Below are 20,687 nucleotides of genomic sequence, written 5' to 3'. Positions count from 1 at the left end.
CCATTAGACAGACAGTGAAAGTGAAAGTGTTAGTCGCTCAGTCGTGTCCAACTCTTTGCGACCCCATGAACTGTAGCCCCCCAGGCTCCTCTGTCCATGGAATTTTCCAGGCAAGAATACTGAGGTGGGTTGCCATTCTCTTCTCCAGGGAATCTTCCCAACCTTGGGATCAAACCTGGGTCTCCTGCCTTGCAGGCAGATTCCTTACCATCTGAACCTCATTCCACCAAGGGAGCCTCATTAGACAGAAGTTGGGGTGAATTCTCCTAGAAAGATGTCTCTTTTCCTGCATCATCTTGCTTTCCTTTGCAGTTAAAATAGCTCCTGATTTAAGGAACTTATAAAAAAGGAAAGCATACATGTCTCTCTCATCATACCTGCTACATTTTCCTACAGGCGCACGATATAAGGGAGCTAATTAACCCTAGAATCTGGAAGTAACAGCTTTTCACCTTAACTTCTCCTGTGATTCTTCATCATCTCAGGAGAATTAAGATCAAAATTTCCAGAAGGTATTTTTAAAGAGACAGCCTATCAGGAACCCCAGCTGTCTGGTTTTCCTGTTGTGGCAATGCCTATCTTTATAGGATGGTCCCTGATGTTTCATCAGGACTTGCTGAAATTCACCGACAACTAGAGCAGGAAGGGAGTAGGGGCCATAAGTGGGTTGGGAAATTATTTAAATGTTTAAACCTCTCCTATATTCCCCTGAACCAGTCTCACCCAGGGTCAGGCAGGACATGGAAATGGAAAGCTCCAGTGCAGTATAGTACTCAGCGAGGCAGGGCTGTACTCAGATAATCAGTGCTATACTCAGTTAATCACTGCTGTGCTTGGTTAACCAGTGCTGTACTCAGTCATGCAGTGTTATATTCAGTGAGGCAGTGCTGAACTCAGTTAACCAGTGCTGTACTCAGTGAGGCAGTGCTGAACTCAGTTAACCAGTGCTGTACTCAGTGAGGAAGGACTGTAGTCAGTAATAGTAATGTGGAGCACTGAAGGCCCCTCCCTGCTGAAGCAGCTGTAGAACAGGCTGAGCTCACCCAACAGCACTTCCCAAGGTGCACTGAGGAAGGCAGCCTTGAGAGATGCTCTGCAGACACACCGCTCTCCTTTGGCATGTTTGGGAAGATTCCTATGCCATCATTTCTGCTGGAAAGCAATGGTGCAATCAGCATATTAGCCTTTGAGAGTGCTTCAAGTAAGAAAACCCTCCTGATTCCGTCTCACCCCAAACTCCCCAAGTTTAATGGATCATAGTTTTTAAATTTAAATTCTATTAATATTCCATCAGTCAACTGCATTCTCTAGGGGTGTCATGATCCATATGCTGGTTTATATCACTTATGTATGCATTAGAGATGAAACTCAAAACCTTTGCTATGCTGTGTTGTCCTTAGCTGCTCAGTCATGTCTGACTCTGCGATCCCATGGACTGCAGCCCACCACGCTCCTCTGTCCATGGGGATTCTCCAGGCGAGAATACTGGAGTGGGTTGCCATGCTCTCCTCCATGGGATTTTCCCAACCCAGGGATTGAATCCAGGTTTTGACGGGGTCCAGCCCCGGCTGATCCAGGGTATTCGAAGCGGGGACAGCGTCGGCGAGCATCAGGATACAATAGCTTCAATTAAATATTAATTAGAGATATAAAGAGTAATAGAATGAGGATAGCTCAGTAGGAAAATTCAGTGGAGAAAAGAGGCTGAGTAGCTTGGTTTACACGGGAGACCAATAAAACTTCAAGACAAGAAGCTTGCACCACTTACGTAGGCCGCAGGCATCCTTCCGTTTTCCCGAAGGAGAGGAGACACTGAGGCCTCCCCAGTCGGATCTTAGAAGCCCAGGCATAATTAGTAAGCTTGGTGGGTTCCGCGCTCCAGATGGAGACTCAGCCAGAGTTTGAGAGGGAGAAAGACATGGGGAGACCAGTATTTTGAGGAACTGATCCCAATTCTTTATTTTCCGGGGTCTGTTTTTATACACTAAGATGTTATACAAAAGTCACGTGGGGACAGCAGTCCTGACTTTTATTAAAGTCAGGTACTTCATACAAATGTATACAGAGGTCTTAGGGGTGTTACATCATCTTCTGGCCAGGGGGCCTGCTGACAATTTATGACCTTCTCCTTGTGACAGTGGTCAGTCAACCAGAACACTTATTTCTCCAAGGGTGATTATTCTTAAAACAGATGCCACCCAAATAAAGTTACATTCCTATAGGGTGAGGGTGTAGTGGGTTTTAGTTAAGGAAAGAATTTACTTAGCCTAAGGTCTGACGTGATTTATATCAAAATTTAATACTTATTTCTTCTATATATTCATTAATGTGTGTAAGGGCAGGGGATGTGGAGACTTAGCAACAAACATTGGCTCAACAAATGAAAAACCCTTCACCAATACAATTTCTAATCAGCCCACTATACTTATACCAATGGTTTTCTAACTTTTCTAAGGAACCTGTTTTTAGAAGGTTTAAAGCATCTCATGCCTCTCACGGTTGGGAGGCTGTGGGCAATCACATGGGGCCGGACAAGCCTGTCAGGCAGGCTAGAGAACCTTCAGAGGAGTTTGTATGTTAAAACACTCTTGTCATGCCCAGGAATTATTACTAACTGGAGCTCTAAGTTAACTCCTTCTCCAAAAGAGGTGGTGGGGGACAGCCCCCCGTAAAGTCAGAGGTGTAGGTGAGAGCACAAAGTAGTAAAGTAGGCAGGCTCTGGTTATGGGGGTAGATGCTCGAGGATTTCCAGGGGGACTCCTGAGGCTCGATCTCGCCTTTGAGTATGTCGAGCCTCCTTCCTCATGACCTTTGCCACGGGCGGAGTGCCTCACGCTGGCCCCCAACAAGGTTTCCCACATTGCAGGCAGATTCTTTACTGACTGAGCTACCAGTAAAGCCCCAAACTTTTGCAGTGTTGAGTTAGTAAGGACTGGCCACAGTTCGTAAGTGTAATTGACTAACTGGTGTTTTTATATTTCTGTCTCTTGATGCTCACAGGAGGAGTGACGCTCCTGTCTTCATTCAGATCCATGGACAGTTGACAATCTTTGTCATTTCCTGAAGTCACACTGCCATTACCAAAGGCAGCTGGTGCTTTGCTCAGCCTTCCATGCTGTGCAGTGCTTCCGTCAGGAGATGGCCCTGCTTAAGCCAGCAGGTGGCTGTGGTCCAGGGAACAAGCAAAAGCACAGCATATGAATTTTCTGATTGTTTTTTCTAAAATTTTCTGGTGAGCACTTAAAAATATATACTATGCATATTTTAGTAATTATATAATTAGTTTGTTCTAGGAATGCTTTTCAGTGTTTTTCAATGATGGAGCAAATTCCTGAATTATTTATCATGTCTAAGCAATATTATGTACTAGTCACATGGCACATGGAATTCCTCAGTCCTTGAATTAATTCCAGTGAAGCAAAACTTGTAGAGTCAGAATTGTCTCTAATGAATCCCTACTTTGAGAAGTGTCATCTTAAAAAACCCCACAAGACATTTTGGGAGTCACCTAACGCAAGTATTTTATATTACTCAGGTACCATCATGAATAATTCTGTGAGGTTATGATGTAGCTGAAAATTCTGGAAGCTAATGACTATCTGAGTGTGCCCCAAATAAGTGTTCTCCAGTGCCCCAGTGGGCAGCATATCCATCTCCTTGTTGAGATGCCAGATCAAGGTGGGTGAATGATGCTTTAACCACCTGCTGCAGCTCATCCCTAGCCTGTGCTGGTGTCAGAGGCAACCAGGAAGCCTGCACAAGGCCAGGGTGTTTCTTCTGCCCACACGACCTTCTCACACCCCTCTTCAGCCACTGTGATCCCCAAAAACCCAGGGCTGTGTATCCGAAACCATAATATAGGACAGTTTCTGTCAGGGCAACATAAGAGGAGATTAGAACTTGAATTTAAAAGCCACAAAGCAATAACAATAAAAAAGCTAAGCTTTTATGGAGACAGTCAGGACCACAAGCACAAGTGCAGGTGGAAAATGATGACTTTGGGTCTGATTCCATGGCACCATGCAAGAGAATCAATGATGAATCACGTGGTAGTCTGCACTGAGCTGCTGGCACCTGAACGCCAGCCATTTGTCTTCCACCAGCCTGAGCCGTGGCATGTTCTCAGTCAGTGACATTCCCGGCTCCTTCTAACTTCTTGAAATTTCAACATCAAATGATCTTCCTCAAATCAGATGAACATGTAATATTAGAAACGATTCGCCCTGTGTAGTAGGGGTGGATTCCCCAGCACAGGAGCATGAAAATGCTCACGTGTGTGTTGGGACTGTTCCCACACCTTTGCAATCATTATCATCTTAATTCTTACTCCAACCTTAGGGGGCAGGTGTTTGTAGTTGATGGAACTGCACCTCGGGAGACTGATGAACATTACCCACAGCACAGAGCAGGTGAATAGGGGACCAGAAGCAACAGTTAGACCCCCGAAGACAGGTAGACCACTCTTACCTGTGTTCTTACTAAAGTGCTTTCAATGTCTTTGGGGGACTATTTGTTCCCCTAGAGCTTATTTGTTCCCTTGAGAACAGGTGGTCATCTTGGAACTCCTGCTTAAGAATCAGAGAACTGAGCCTAGGGAAACCCTGGCTCCTCACACCCTGAGTTGAGCCTCGCTGCACTGTGACCATGAAGTCTAGGCTCAGACAGGCTTCAAGGACCTGCCACCCACCACTGTCCTAATCCACCATTCATTCCCCATCCCCTGTAAAGTCATGCCAGGAACAACCACCTACTCCCCGACAACAGGCAGATTTTCTTGAAAACGTCCATCTAATCGGTGTTTTTCAGAAAACATTAGAGAAAGCAGCTTTACACTCACTGTTTAATGGCTTACATTAAGAAGTAACTTGATGCTCTAATTTTGAATACCCTCATCTTATCTAATCTTTGAATTTTGTCATGTAATTTATTACTTCATGAAATTTACTTTTTATGTGTTAAACTAAAAATGTTACCCAAGTCATTGGTGCACCTTTAACAATTTTTTTTTCTTTTTTTTTTTATCTTCTGGAGTATGGAGGATAGAAAAATGTAACAGCTTTACTCGTCTCATCTTTCTGTTATAGGATGAGTCATGTACTTACATTGCACAAAATGTTTGTAATAAAGCAATGCTTTAAAAGTGTGTATATGCTTACTTTCAGATATTAACCAGTCATAAAATGATAGAATTTTCTATTCCAGACCCTTTGAAGCAATTGAAAATAACATTACTATTAAATGGGGAACAGGACAGAGTGTCCACTAACAACACTGAAATATTTTACTGGAGGTACTGGCTTAGGCCAGAAAAATAAATGAGAGTTACAATCTGGAAAGAAAGAGATACAACATTAATAGTGACAGGTGATGTCATTGTTAGCCAGACAATCTAAGAGAATTAACGAACACAAAACTTACTTACACAAATAACAACACAATCAGCTTACCAAAATCAATATGCTTTACATATACAAATAATAATCAGAACATAAAGTATAAGAAAAGACCTACTTTCAATAGCAACAAGAAAAGAAAACAGCTAGGAACAAATATAAATAAGAAACATATAAGCCTTGTCTGAAGGAAATTTTAAGATGAAGAACACAAGAGGAGAATTGAATACAGAGAATGACGTTAACTTTTGGGTAGAAAGTCATCATAAATTATCAGACCTCTGTAAATAAATTCTTAAATATTACCTGATCCCAACAGAGTCACAAATGTATAGATATTCTCAGCAACCATTCTCTGCTTCATCCTTCCTAGAAATTCTTCATTCAGGTGCTTAAATTACAAATGTACTCACACATGAGCGGAGTTGCCATATGCATTTATACTGTTAAAGCAGTTAAACGAGGAATCCATTAGCCTGGGGGAGCTCCAGTGCCCTGGCACCTATACCAGCAAGCCCACATCTAAGCCTGTAAATGCTTCAAGGTTATGAAATTGAGGCCTGAGGACGACCAGTCACAAACAGCCAATTAGGCTTTGAACTATAGCCAATCAGTCCTTCCCTTGCTTCCACATTTTCTCTGTGAAACTTTTTCTTCCTCCTGTCAGTGGTGTCTCCCAATTACTTCTGGTTTGGCACTGATTCAGATTGATTTTTGCTCAAAAAAAAAAAAAAAATCTTAAAAAGTTTAAAATGCCTCAGTATATTTTTTAACAGCCCTATTGTTTGTAAGAGAGAAAATTGGAAACAAGCTAAATTTTCATCCATAGCAAACTTTTTAAATAAATTATGGCACAGCCACACTACGGAATGCTTTGAAGTTGCTAAAAGGTCTTTCTATACATGCCTACTTGCGTCTGCAGAAATATCCCTGCAAAGGGGCCCACTTAACTTGGGGAAGAGGGTTGGAAGGAGATTTACTTTTTCTGTGTCCTGTTCTTTTAAAAATTTGTACCAAGTGCTTCTGCTTTTTATTCAAAAAATCAATTCTTTAAGAAAAAAGCCATGATCACGGAGACTGGAAGTGGGGCCTTGGGTAGGACAGGGCACTTGGGCCCAGGCCCCCAGCACTGCCTCAGAATTTACCCCCTTGTAAGCACCCACTGTGTACCCAGCACCATACTGGGGAGTGTGCCACATACTGGTGATAAAAAGACAACTGTCAGATGTTATGATCAAATGATCTGAAGGAAGTAACTAATAATATTTATAATTACAAATATTATGTTATAAAATATAAATATTACCATTTTAAAGACAAGGGATGAATTTTGTTTTGACACTTGAACAATGATGTCAGGTGGTAGAGTACCAAAAACTCAGTCCCTTCTGTAATTCCAGTTCTGGTCCTGGGTTAGGGAGTTGGGCAAAGCCTCCTTCCTCGGAACACAAGATCGAAGAGATCTAAGAGAGCTATAGTTGGCTGTGAAGTCAGAGTGCGGCTGGGGGATGGAGTTACATCTCTTCCCCATTGCTTCTTAGGAGTTACTTCTGCAATCAGTGTTTTATTCAAATAGGTAGGCCTTTAAAGGGGAGAAGGCGATGGCACCCCACTCCAGCACTCTTGCCTGGAAAATCCCATGGACAGAGGAGCCTGGTGGGCTGCAGTCCGTGGGGTCGCTAAGAGTCGGACACGACTGAGCGACTTCCCTTTCACTTTGCACTTTCATGCATTGGAGAAGGAAATGGCAACCCACTCCAGCGTTCTTGCCTGGAGAATCCCAGGGACGGGGGAGCCTGGTGGGCTGCCGTCTATGGGGTCGCCCAGAGTCGGACACGACTGAAGTGACTTAGCAGCAGCAGCAGCATGCCTTGAAAGGGACCTACCACATTTACTTTCACACTGGAGAAAGGAGGTTCTGACAGACACCAGAGTGAAGAACAGTCCAGAAAATATCTCTTCTCATTATTAAAATAACACATAAGAACTGATTGATTTTACTCTTCTGTTTTCAAGAGTTTGAAGCATCTATTGGAAACAGCTCAAGTGCATGACAGGAATTTGATCTCTTCCCATTGTCTATTTATTCACTCCAGAAATATTTATTGAATTCTTATTATAAAAATTGTTCTTTCTATGTTGAAAAGCAGAAACATTACTTTGCCAACAAAGGTTCGTCTAGTCAAGGCTATGGTTTTTCCAGTGGTCATGGATGGATGTGAGAGTTGGACTGTGAAGAAAGCTGAGCACCAAGGAATTGATGCTTTTGAACTGTGGTGTTGGAGAAGACTTGAGAGTCCCTTGGACTGTAAGGAGATCCAACCAGTCCATTCTAAAGGAGATCAGCCCTGGATGTTCTTTGGAAGGAATGATGCTAAAGCTGAAACTCCAGTACTTTGGCCACCTGATGCGAAGAGTTGACTCATTGGAAAAGACCCTGATGCTGGGAGGAATTGGGGCAGGAGGAGAAGGGGACGGCAGAGAATGAGATGGCTGGATGGCATCACTGACTCGATGGACATGAGTCTGAGTGAACTCTGGGAGTTGGTGATGGACAGGGAAGCCTGGCGTGCTGCGGTTCATGGGGTCGCAAAGAGTCAGACATGACTGAGCAACTGAACTGAACTGAACTGATGATGGATAAATTTTTGACTATTTATAAATTTATAGAGGTTAAAATCTTAGTGAAAATCATTCAGCCAGTAATGAAAATATGCGTTGTTTCTCAGAACTCTTGGTTTTACATCTACATGATAAATTGTAAGACAATGCACACACAGAAAGACACCCAATAGCAGTTAAGTTCATATTAAGCAATAGTCACTCATTATTTTGTTTCCTATATTATTTTATTTATAAGAACAACATTAAAAATTGTTTTAAAAGATTCATGTATAATCTTCATTTTTCTATTCATCTACACAAAAATATATTTTCATTAAATTGCAGCTAGTATATTTTTTATTCTGCTTTTTATGTTTAAGATGATGGTATTTTCCATTTTGCTACATAATCATTGTAATCTTTGTATTTGTTGCTGCATAATGTTCTATCAAGTTGATCTGCTGTAACTTAGATATTCCTATGTCCATCCATCTGTCCTAAGTCACTTCAGTTTTCTCTGGCTCTTTGTGACTCTCAGGCTCCTCATGTCCATTTTGCCTGGGATTCTCCAGGCAAAAATACTGGGATGGGTTGCCATGCCCTCCTTCAGGGGATCTTCCTGACCCAGGGAAAGAACCAGTGTCTCTTAGGTGCCCTGCACCAGCAGGTGGGTTCTTTACCACTAGCACTACCTGGGAAATCCCTATTTCTGTGTCAGTTCAGTTCAGTTCAGTTGCTCAGTCGTGTCCGACTCTTTGTGACCCCATGCACTGCAGCACTCCAGGCCTCCCTGTCCATCAGCAATTCCCGGGGCTTACTTAAACTCATGTCCATCGAGTCGGTGATGCCATCTCATTCTCTGTCATCCCATTGTCCTCCTGCCTTCAGTCCTTCCCAGCATGAGGATTTTTTTCAAATGAGTCAGCTCTTCATATCAGGTGGCCAAAGTATCGGGGCTTCAGCTTCAGAATCAGTCCTTCCAATGAATATTCAGGACTGATTTCCTTTAGGATGGACTGGCTGGATCTCCTTGCAGGCCAACGGTCTCTCAACAGTCTTTTCCAACACCACAGTTCAAAAGCATCAATTCTTCAGTGCTCAGCTTTCTTTATAGTCCAACTCTCACATCCATACATGACTGCTGGAAAAACCATAGTTTGGACTAGACAGACCTTTGTCGGCAAAGTAATGTCTCTGCTTTTTAATATGTTGTCTAGGTTGGTCATAGCTTTTCTTCCAAGGAGCAAGCCTCTTTTAATTTCATGACTGCCATGATTTTGGGGCCCAAGAAAATAGTCTGTCACCGTTTCCACTGTTTTCCCATATATTTGCCATGAAGTGATGGGACCAGGTGCCATGATCTTAGTTTTCTGAATGTTGAGCTTTAAGCCAACTTTTTCACTCTCCTCTTTCACTTTCATCAAGAGGCTCTTTAGTTCTTCTTCTCTTTCTGCCATAAGGGTGGTAGCATCTGCATATCTGAGGTTATTGATATTTCTCCTAGCAATCTTGATTCCAGCTTGTGCTTCATCAACCCAGCGTTTCTCATGATGTACTCTGCATGTAAGTTAAAGAAGCAGGGTGACAATATATAGCTTTGACATACTCTTTTCCCTATTTGGAACCAGTCTGTTGTTTTAAGTCCAGTTCTAACTGTTGCTTCTTGACCTGCATACAGGTTTCTCAGTAGGCAGGTCAGGTGGTCTGATATTCCATCTCTTTCAGAACTTTCCACAATTTATTGTGATCCACACATTCAAAGGCTTTAGCATAGTCAATAAGCAGAAGTAGATGTTTTTCTGGAACTCTCTTGCTTTTTCTATGATCCAAAGGATGTTGGCAATTTGATCTCTGGTTCCTCTGCCTTTTCTAAATCCAGCTTGAACATCTGGACATTCATTGTTCATGTACTATTGAAGCTTGGTTTGGAGAATTGTGAGCATCAGTTTGCTTGCATGTGAGATGCATGCAATTGTGTGGTGGTTTGAGCACTCTTTGGCATTGCCTTTCTTTGGGATTGGAATGAAAACTGACCTTTTCCAGTCCTGTGTCCACTGCCGAGTTTTCCAAATTTGCTGGCATATTGAGTGCAGTACTTTCACAGCATCATCTTTCAGGATTTGAAATAGCTCAACTGGAATTCCATCACCTCCACTAGGTTTGTTCGTAGTAATGCTTCGAAGTAAGGCCCACTTGACTTTGAATTCCAGGATGTCTGGCTCTAGGTGAGTGATCACACCATCGTGATTATCTGGGTCGTGAAGATCTTTTTTGTATAGTTCTTCTGTATTCTTGCCACCTCTTCTTAGTATCCTCTGCTTCTGTTAGGCCCATACCATTTCTGTCATTTATTGTGCCCATCTTTGCATGAAATGTTCCCTTGGTATCTCTAATTTTCTTGATGAGATCTCTAATCTTTCCCATTTTATTATTTTCCTCTATTTCTTTCCTATGTCATTCAGTTCACTTCAGTTCAGTCAGTCATGTCCGACTCTTTGCGACCCCATGAATTGCAGCATGCCAGGCCTCCCTGTCTATCACCATCTCCTGGAGTTCACTCAAACTCACGTCCATCGAGTAAGTGATGCCATCCAGCCATCTCATCCTCTGTCGTCCCCTTTTCCTCTTGCCGCCAATCCTTCCCAGCATCAGAGTCTTTTCCAATGAGTCAACTCTTCTCATGAGGTGGCCAAAGTACTGGAGTTTCAGCTTTAGCATCATTCCTTCCAAAGAACACCGAGGTCTTATCTCCTTTAGAATAGACTGGTTGGATCTCCTTACAGTCCAAGGGACTCTTAAGAGTCTTCTCCAACACCACAGTTCAAAAGCATCAATTCCTTGGCGCTCAGCTTTCTTCACAGTCCAACTCTCGCATCCATACATGACCACTGGAAAAACCATAGCCTTGACTAGATGGACCTTTGATGGCAAAGTAATGTCTCTGCTTTTGAATATGCTATCTAGGTTGGTCATAACTTTTCTTCCAAGGACTAAGCGTCTTTTAATTTCATGGCTTGAATCACCATCTGCAGTGATTTTGGAGCCCACAAAAATAAAGTCAGCCACTGTTTCCACTGTTTCCCCATCTATCTGCCATGAAGTGATGGGACCAGATGCCATGATCTTCGTTTTCTGAATGTTGAGCTTAAAGCCAACTTTTTTCACTCTCCTCTTTTACTTTCATCAAGAGGCTTTTTAGTTCTTCACTTTCTGCCATAAGGGTGGTGTCATCTGCATATCTGAGTTTATTGATATTTCTCCCGGCAATCTTGATTCCAGCTTGTGATTCCTCCAGCCCAGTGTTTCTCATAATGTACTCTGCATATAAGTTACAGAAGCAGGGTGACAATATGCAGCCTTGATGTACTCCTTTTCCTATTTGGAACCAGTCTGTTCCAGTCTGAACCCTGTCCAGTTCTAACTGTTGCTTCCTGACCTGCATGTAGGTTTCTTGAGAGATATTAAATCTTTCCAATATTTTGCTGTTATAGACAAAGCTGCAACAATATTTTCATGCATATAGATTTTCCTTTCCTTTGAATTTTGTTCCTGGGAGGAATTCCCAGGAGTGAGAATTCTGGAGTAAAAGGTAAGGAAGAGTGACGCATTTGCAATGAAGCTTAAATTAGGGAACAAATTGACGACAGCAACCAGCTTGCAAGCAGTCCTTCCTCTGCTGAGGGGATTCCCGACCAGGTATTGATTGGTTTCATTGATTTTGTGGTGCTTCCTCTTGTCACGGATATATCCACAATTACCACAGCAGGCAAATCACAGCTGGGCAATTTCTGCCATTAAAACGAGCAGCTTCAACTCTGCAGCGGCATTTCACTGCCCTCCTCACCGATGCTGCCCTCTTGTAGGTCTGTGCTCTGCCTCTTGAAGGTCTGGATTCTCTCCAGGTAAGTGTGTGGGGTCCCACAAGCATCCAGGATTTAGAAGACCAAAGACCTGGACTGAAGTCATTTCCCACTTGCCAGTTGTCTTCTTGATCCTTTGTTTGAATATCTGCAAATTGAAATTGATAATAATAAACCCTTCCATTTGGCATGGTGGAAAGACAAAGAGATCAATATAAATGAAAGAACTGAAAGATAAATCAGCATATATAGGCTTTAAAATGAGGAAAATTTCTAGTATAGAAAGTGAACAGAATCAATTTAAGGGTGAATGCAACCCAGTCAAGACCACTGTGTATGCCCCAAAGGGAATAACTTGAGTTGTATGTGGGGTTTTCTATTTCTACTTGTTCTTTAACTCTGTATTTTAGTATTCTGATTTTAAAAATTTAATCTTATAGTTTTTATAGTATATTATACAATTATTAATATATTTGCTTATTACATTGTGTTAATAATGTAAATGTTTTTGCATAACATTTTACTTTGTGCATTGTTTATTATATAAATTTTGCTCTATTTTATTATTGATTAGTATTTCTTGGGATGTTCCTTGAAATCATCTTGGTTTCTCTGGAGAATCAGGTACATATACTTAAATAAAGAGATCCTTTCTTGTTCAATTAAAAAACGTGTTTCACATTTGTGGCTTTGTGTGCCCCTTCTCCCAACTCCCAGAGTGGTCTCAGATACTCAAGAGAACATGAAAGGTTGACATAGAAAGTGCTTTGGGGAACGTCTGTTTAATCTACTCAGTCCAGCCTAGCTGAGGGGTAAATAATCATAAACACTCATGGCTCCTTCTAAAGCATCCTCCCAACCTGCAGACTTGCATATGAACTAGAGCTTGGCTTTGAATGACCAGAGCCAAAACATTCCCCCTACCTGGCCCCCACACATTTCACATCCTTAGCCCCTGAGCAATGTAGGAATGCAGATTCCAGGCCCCTGTGAGTTACCCCAGCTCTTGGTCTCCTTCCAAAGGTGTATTTCAGTACCCTGTCCCTTGACGCTCCATCCTTTTTATCTCCACCCCACTTCAACCACCTACTTTCCTAACTTTTACTGATCCTTCCTTCTTAGGGCTTTGATGATTTCCATCTCTTTTTCTTACCTAATTTATTTGCTTTTCCTCTTTAGAGGGGAAAGGAAAAGTAGCAGTTCCTGATGACTTGAGAGCTCCAGGGTGAACTCTGGTTCGAAAGCACCCTCTTCGTTTATTAACCTTGAAGGGACTCTGGCTGGGCTCCGGCATTTATCTCGCCTTCACTGGGGACTCCTGCTCTCAGCAGGATAAAAGCATCTGTAACAACCACACAGCTGGAGATGCTGGGAATGGAGACTCTGCTTCCATAGGAGTCTTTGTAAATAGGAGCCCTGCACCAAGGCTTTCTTCATCGGGATGGAAGTGTCTGATGCTTTGTGTCCACCAGAGTTCCATTCTTTACAAGCAGAGTGAGTAAGAATTCCTTGACAGGAACATGAGGGGACCCAGAAAGACTTTGATAATCCCTGCTGTGGGCAAAGACACTGCTGAAGGGTGTTTTTAAAAATGAAGATGACAATAAAACATGCACTCTTACAAAAGATGGGAGAAAATAAGAAAGTAGTAATGAGGCCAGGGGGAGGCAAAAGATACGTTGTAACTCTGGGGGGAAAAAATAAACATGTAAAAGACTTTTGTGCAATGGCAGGTCCCACACAAAGCACAGGAAATCTCTAATTAATTATTTGTCACACAAGGAAAATCAGATGCATGCCCGGCACAAGCCAAGTGGGATCTTGCTAAGTGGAGTTTTGACTTTTAAGGACAAGTGTACATAGGCATCTCTTCTGGGCTTGAAGAGCTGGCAGTCACCAGAGAGACACTTAACCTCAAGGGGTTTGAAGTGAATTAAAGTGTCTGGATATTTTAAAAATATTTCATGTATTTGGCTGCTCTGGGTCTTAGTTGCAGCATGAGGAATCTTTAGTCACAGCATGCGAACTCTTAGTTGCGGCATGCGGTATCTTAGTTCCCTGACCAAGCATGGAAACTGAGTTCCCTGCATTGGGAGCGCAGAGTCTTAACCACTGGACTAGCAGGGAACTCCCCGTCTGGATATTTTGTGCTTGGAAGACCCTGAGCTCTTTCCTACTGTGAGGCCAATGAACCATGGTAGGTCTCAGATGTAAGGAAGATTCTAGACTACGAATTCACAGATAAAGGGTTTCTTTGGTTCTGTGTTTCTTTCCCATGAACAAGCAGTACTTGAGGTGCATGGAGTCAGGTCTGGACCTTGTCCTGGGAGGCTGTGCCCTGCTAGATGCCCGGAATGGAATTCTAAAAGCAGTCAGGAGACAGGCCAGTAGAAGACTGACCCAAAGCAAGTGTCCTCGGGGATGACACCAGCCCATCCACGTCGGGAATTGAGACTGACTCAGTTGGGGAGGTTGGGAACCAACATTGAATCATTTCCTTGCTCTCCCCACCCCAGCCCACCCCTTCTCCCTTTCTCTCTCTTGTTAAACCACTTTCTTGTTAAATCAGCTATTCATTGGTGATGGTTATGGCAAATCTGAAATCATAGCCACTAAGAAGATTGCAATAATTGCTCTCAAATTGCCTAGTTCTTATTTTTTCCCTTTGTTATATTATCAAGACACTATGACTCACTCTGCCATAATGCTTTTCCCTGAATCATAAAGATACGCCTCTCTCCCATAGAGGAAGTGAAGGATTTTCTTGAACTACTGAAAGACTTCCCCAATTAGGGGGAAAAAAATTCATAAAGGCACACAGAATGAAACCTTTTATCCCCCAGACATTTCCAGAGGTAGACATGTGATTCCCACAAGTCAGCCTAGTGGCGTTGTTGGGATAAAAATTGTATTTTGGTTTTGAACCACGATGGGAAGTCGAATAGAACTGTCAAAATGGGCATGTTTCCTGGGCTCATCAGAAATAGTTACCTGTATGGACTGAAGGGCTAAAATATTCATTCATGCTGATGCAACTACCAGAGACCTGGGAAACTTGACCATGGAAGCATCTGGGATAAAGATTCAGTACTAGAAGTTATTGCTGCATCCTTGTGCTCTCAGATCCCATGCTCACTCTGTAGTCCCCAGGGGGTGACTCTTGTCTCCCCCACCTCATTAAAACTCTTTTTGTGTATGGCCTTCCAAATCCCATAGCGTTTTCTGTCTTCATTCCACTTGACATTTTGGTAGCAAAGTCCAGTGTTGAAACAAATCTATTCTTCATTGAATCTCTCTCTCCCCTCTGGGGTTCTAGGACTCTACACCCACCAAGGTCTCATCCTGCGTCAGTATTGCTGCTTGATTATTCCTTCTCCTGCTTCAAAGATTGATACCCTGAGCCTCTGTCCTCAGATCTCCTTTCTCACTGGGTAATTTCATCTGCTCCAACAATTTTAACATTATCTTTCTAGAGATCATTCCCAAAGTTATGAGACAATTGAAACTATTTATTGAGCACCCCCCATATGTTAAGTGGTTGTGGTTGTTGGCTCACTAAGTGTTGTTGTTGCATCTCTTTTGTGACCCCAAAGACTGTAGCCTGCCAGGCTTCTTTGTCCATGGGATCTCCCAGCAAGAATACTGGAGTGGGTTGCCATTTTTAGGTGCTGGGTCCCAGATTCCAAACTGTGTGTGGCTCCCGACCCAGGTATTGAACCCGGGTCTCCCACACTGCAGGTGCACTCTTTACTGTCTGAGCTACCAGGGAAGCTACATGTGGCTCAGTATTTTCCTATCATTCTCAGATTTTGTCTTCTTTTCAGAGCTTTAGATTCTGCTGGAGATTCCTGTCACTACACCATCCCAAATTCAACATGTCTAAAGCCAATTTCATTTTGTTTTTCCTTCTAAAAATCTGTCTATCATTCAGCTGTCTTTGACCATAGTTCCTGGCATATTTATCTTCTGGGAAACAAGACAAGAACCCTCACTATTACCTTATACTCCTTCTTCCTTATCCCAAATCCAAACAGGAAAGTCTTAATGCTTTTAGCATTTCAAGTTTTTATATCTCTCTTATTTTCTCTATTCACTATCTTTTCCAGTTTTTCATCACACTTGAACTATTGCTATAGGTTTCTAATTGGTTTCTTTGTCTTGCATGTCTCATAATTCAAATTCGTGGTCAAAGTTATCTTCCTAAACCAATGGTTAGATCAGGCTCAAAATCTTCATTTGTTGTTGCCCAGAAAATAAAATTTTTATTCAAGGGTGATCATTGTCTGTAACCAGACTATCCTTCCAAACCCATCTTAAGCAACCTCCTCCCAGTTACTCTGGGTTACTCACTATTCCTCAAATTCTCACCTGTTTCCATACCAGCCTTTGCTCATGGTTGTGCTCACAGCCTTGATTCTTGGGTTTCATGTATCTCACTTTATAATCATTTGTCCAGAGTGTGAGGGAAGAAAAGCAATGAAGCCCTGGGTTTGGGTTCTGAGCAAGTGAGTAAATATCATTATGATATCATTATGGAGGTAGAGAAGAGCTTGAGGAAGAGGGTGAGTGTGTGTGTGTGTGTGTGTTGCAAGAGGGGTGCAGGGAATGGAAATTGCCAGCCAGAATATTGAGTAGGCAGCATATATTTAAGCTGGACCAGGGAGTCATGTCCTGTTGTGTTGTCGCTAAATTGTGTCCGACTCTTTGTGACCCCATGGACTACAGCATGCCAGGCTTCCCTGTCCATCACCATCTTTCAGAGTTGGTGATGGTGCTTAAATGATGATGCCATATAGATAGTGCTTAAAGCCATAGAACCGTGTAGAACAAGTAGGAAGAGAGGAATACTTAAAAGAAAGAGAAGTGTAAGTGGAGAAAAGGAAAGAAAGTCACAGGAGATTATAAGAGTAAACAAAATCCTTGGGAGGAGTTTTAATGTGAAGAAGAGCAGAAACATGATTCCATATTCAGCAGAGAACTTCCAAGGGATTTGCATGAATAATCTTAATTATAACAACAACCCCACAGGTAGTTACTGTTATCCCTCTTCTACAGATAAGGAAACTTAAACTTATGGATCCCTACCTATAAGGAGGATATATTGGATTGCCTCAGTCCAAAATCTGAAAAGAGCAATGTTACCAGGAGACAGAAACACATTGATTCCATTTTCATGTTGTCTTATGATTAAAATGCAGTGACTTTTAGCTAACGCACTGGCTGATTCGCTTCTCTTCTTACGGAGTCTTGCACAGTATTTAGGTGTCACTGAACTAATATATCAATGGCTTGTGATGCATGTTGCTGCTGTTGAGTCGCTAAGTCTTGTCCGACTCTTGCGACCACGTGGACTGTAACCCGCCAGGCTCCTCTGTCCATGGAATTTTCCAGGCAAGAATACTGATAGGTTGCCATTTCCTTCTCCAAGGGATTTTACCTGCTGAGGGACTGAACCTGTGTCTGCTGCATTACCCGGGGGATTCTTTACCACTGAGCCACTTGGGGAGCCCTTGTAATATATATGACCAGTCTATCTTAGGTAACCTTTGAAAATGGAGGAGCTGATGGGCACCCACTGTTTATTGGTAAACTGTTTAATTGGAACTTGGCAGCAGAGTTCATCTTCAATATGATTACAACTTACTCAAAGTTTATAATTAGGGTCTTCCTTCTTTCTACATCATTTTCTTTCTTTTTAGGAACTTCTGTTCCTCAAAGTACTTGGCTCTTTGATCTCTGGCACTCCAGATTTATGCATATATGATAGTCTAATCTGCCCTTCTTGAGACCAGTTTTGGTCCCCTACTCCTTCCCTTGGAAGCCTGGACACCCACACGACATGTGAATAAGGTAAGTCCCTTCCCTGGGTCTTCTGCAATTGTAGTTTTTGTTCTGTCTACCTTCTGAAACATGGTCCACTGGAGAAAGGAATGGCAAACCACTTCAGCATTCTTGCCTTGAGAACCCCATGAATAGTATGAAAGGCAAAAAGATATGACAATAAAAGATGAACCCCCCAGGTCGGGAGGTGTCCAATATGCTACTGGAGAAGAGTGGAGAAATAGCTCCAGAAGGAATGAAGAAGCTGAGCCAAAGTGGAAAAGATGCCAGTCATAGATGCAACAGGTGGTGTAAGTAAAGTCCGATGCTGTAAAGAACAATATTGCATAGGAACCTGGAGTGTTAGGTCCATGAATCAAGGTAAAGTGGAAGTGGTCAAACAGGAGATGGCAAGAGTGAACATCACATTTTAGGAATTGGTGAACTAAAATGGACGGGAATGGGTGAATTTCATTCAGATGACCATTATATCTACTACTGTGAGCTAGAATCCCTTAGAAGGAATGGAGTAGCCCTCATAGTCAACAAAAGAGTCTGAAATGCAGTACTTGGGTGCAATCTCAAAGATGACAGAATGATCTCAGTTTGTTTTTAAGGCAAACCACTCAATATCAGAGTAATCCAGATCTATGCCCCAACCACTAATGCTGAAGAAAATGAAGTTGAATGGTTCTAATGAAGACCTATGAGACCTTTAAAGGACACCAATAAAAGGTGTCCTTTTCATCATAGGGGAGTCAAGAGATACCTTGAGTAACAGGCAAGTTTGGCCTTGGAGTACAAAATAAGAGGGCAAAGGCTAACAGAATTTTGCCAAGAGAATGCACTGATCATAGCAAACAACCCTTTTCCAACAACACGAGGGATGACTCTACACTTGAACATCACCAGATGGTCAATACTGAAATCAGATTGATTTTATTCTTTGCAACTGAAGATGAAGATGCTCTATACAGTCAACAAAACTGACCAGTAGCTGACTGTGGCTCAGATCATGAACTACTTACTTGAAATTCAGACTTAAATTGAAGAAAGTAGGGAAAACCACTAGGTCATTCAGTTATGGCCTAAATCAAATCCCTCGTGATTATACAGTGTAAGTGACAAATGGATTCAAGGGATTAGATCTGATAGAGTGCCTGAAGAACTATGGATGGAGGTTCATAACATTGTATAGAAAGCAGTGATCAAAACCATCCCAAAAGGAAAGAAGTACAAGAAGGCAAATAATTTTCTGAGGAGGCCTTACAAATAACTGAGAAAAGAAGAGAAATGAAAGGCAAAGAAGAAAAGGAAAGATATACCCATCTGAATGCAGAGCTCCGAAGAATAGAAAGGAGAGAAAAGAAAGCCTTCCTCAGTGATCAGTGCAAAGAAATAGAGGAAAACAATAGAATGGGAAACACTAGAGATCTCTTCTAGAAAATTGAAGATACCAAGGGAACATTTCATGCAAAGATGGGCACAGTGAAGGACAGAAACAGTATGAACCTAAAAGAAGCAGAAGATATTAAGTAGAGGTGGTAGAAATACACAGAAGAACCATACAAAAAAGATCTTCATGACCCAGATAAGCACAATGATGTGATCACTCACCTAGAGCCAGACATCCTGGAGTGTGAAGTTAAATGGGCCTTAGGAAGCATCACTACAGACAAAGCTAGTGGAGGTGATGGAATTCCAGCTGAGCTATTTCAAGTCCTAAAAGATGGTGTTGTTAAAGTGCTGCACTCAGTATGCCAGCAAATTTGGGAAACTCGGCAGTGGACACAGGACTGGAAAAGGTCACTTTTCATTCCAATCTCAAAGAAGGGCAATGCCAAAGAATGTTCAGACTACCACACAAATGCACTCACTTCACATGCTAGCAAGGTCATGTCAAAATCTTTCAAGCTAGGCTCAAAATTCTCCAAGCCGGGCTTCAACAGTACATAAATTGAGAACTTCCAGATGTTCAAATTGGATTTAGAAAAGGCAGAAGAACCAGAGATCAAATTGCTAACATCTGTTGAATCTTAGAAAAAGCAAGGGAATTTCAGAAAAACATCTGCTTCATTGACTAAGCTAAAGCCTTTAACTGTGTGGATCACAACAAACTGTTGAAAATTCTGAAAGAAATGGGAATACCAGACCACTTTACCTATCTCCTGAGAAACCTGTATCCAGATCAAGAAGTGGCAGTTAGAACTGGACATTGAAGAACAGACTGGTTCAAAATTGGGAAAAGAGTATGTTAAGGCTGTATATTGTCACCCTGCTTATCTAACATAAATGCAGAGGACATCATGAAAAATGCTGGGCTGGATGAAGCACAAGCTGGAATCAAGATTGCTAGGAGAAATATCAGTAATCTCAGATATGCATATGACACCACCCTAATGACAGAAAGCAAAGAGTAAATAAAGAGCCTTTTGATGAAGGTGAAAGGGAAGAGTGAAAAAGCTGGCTTAAAATTCAGCATTCAAAAAATGAAAACCATGGCATCCAGTCCCATCACTTCATGGCAAATAGTTGGGGAGGAAATGGAAACAGTGACAGACTTTATTTTCTTGGGCTCCAAAATCACTGTAGATGGTGACTACAGACATGCTATTAAAAGATGCTTGTTCCTTGGAAGAAAAGCTATGACAAACTTACACATCAAATTAAAAAGCAGAGACATCACTTTGCCAACAAAGGTCCGACTAGTCAAAGCTATGGTTTTTCCAGTAGTCATGTGGGGATGTGAGAGTTGGACCATAAAGAATGCTGAGCACTGAAGGACTGATGCTTTCAATATGTGGTGCTGGAGAAGACTCTTGAGAGTCCCTTAGACTGCAAGGAGATCAAATCAGTCAATACTAAAGGAAATCAGTTCATTGGAAGAACTGATGCTTAAGCTGAAACTCCATTGCTTTGGCCACGTGATGTGAAGAGCTGACTCCCTGGAAAGACCCTGATGCTGGGAAAGATTGAGGGCAGAAGGAGAAGAGGGCAACAGAAGATGAGA

General features: G+C 42.1%; 1 protein-coding gene across 1 annotated transcript in view; it reads left to right on the top strand.

Moving 5' to 3' along the window:
- Positions 1-5,143, top strand: part of DISC1 (DISC1 scaffold protein) — a 423,187-nt gene extending 418,044 nt beyond the window's left edge. The window contains exon 14 of the mRNA XM_086381280.1: positions 3,001-5,143. The gene's annotated coding sequence lies outside the window, so the exon portion shown is untranslated. The remainder of the gene's footprint in view (positions 1-3,000) is intronic.
- The last annotated feature ends 15,544 nt before the right edge of the window (positions 5,144-20,687 follow it).

The sequence above is a fragment of the Bos grunniens genome, chromosome 28 (assembly GCF_055505025.1).
Source record: "Bos grunniens cultivar Pamir isolate PY7600 chromosome 28, Bosgru_T2T1.0, whole genome shotgun sequence".
Lineage (NCBI taxonomy): Eukaryota > Metazoa > Chordata > Mammalia > Artiodactyla > Bovidae > Bos > Bos grunniens.
The sequence above is the reverse complement of the archived record's forward strand: the minus strand, read 5'-3'. Positions and strand labels throughout refer to the sequence as shown.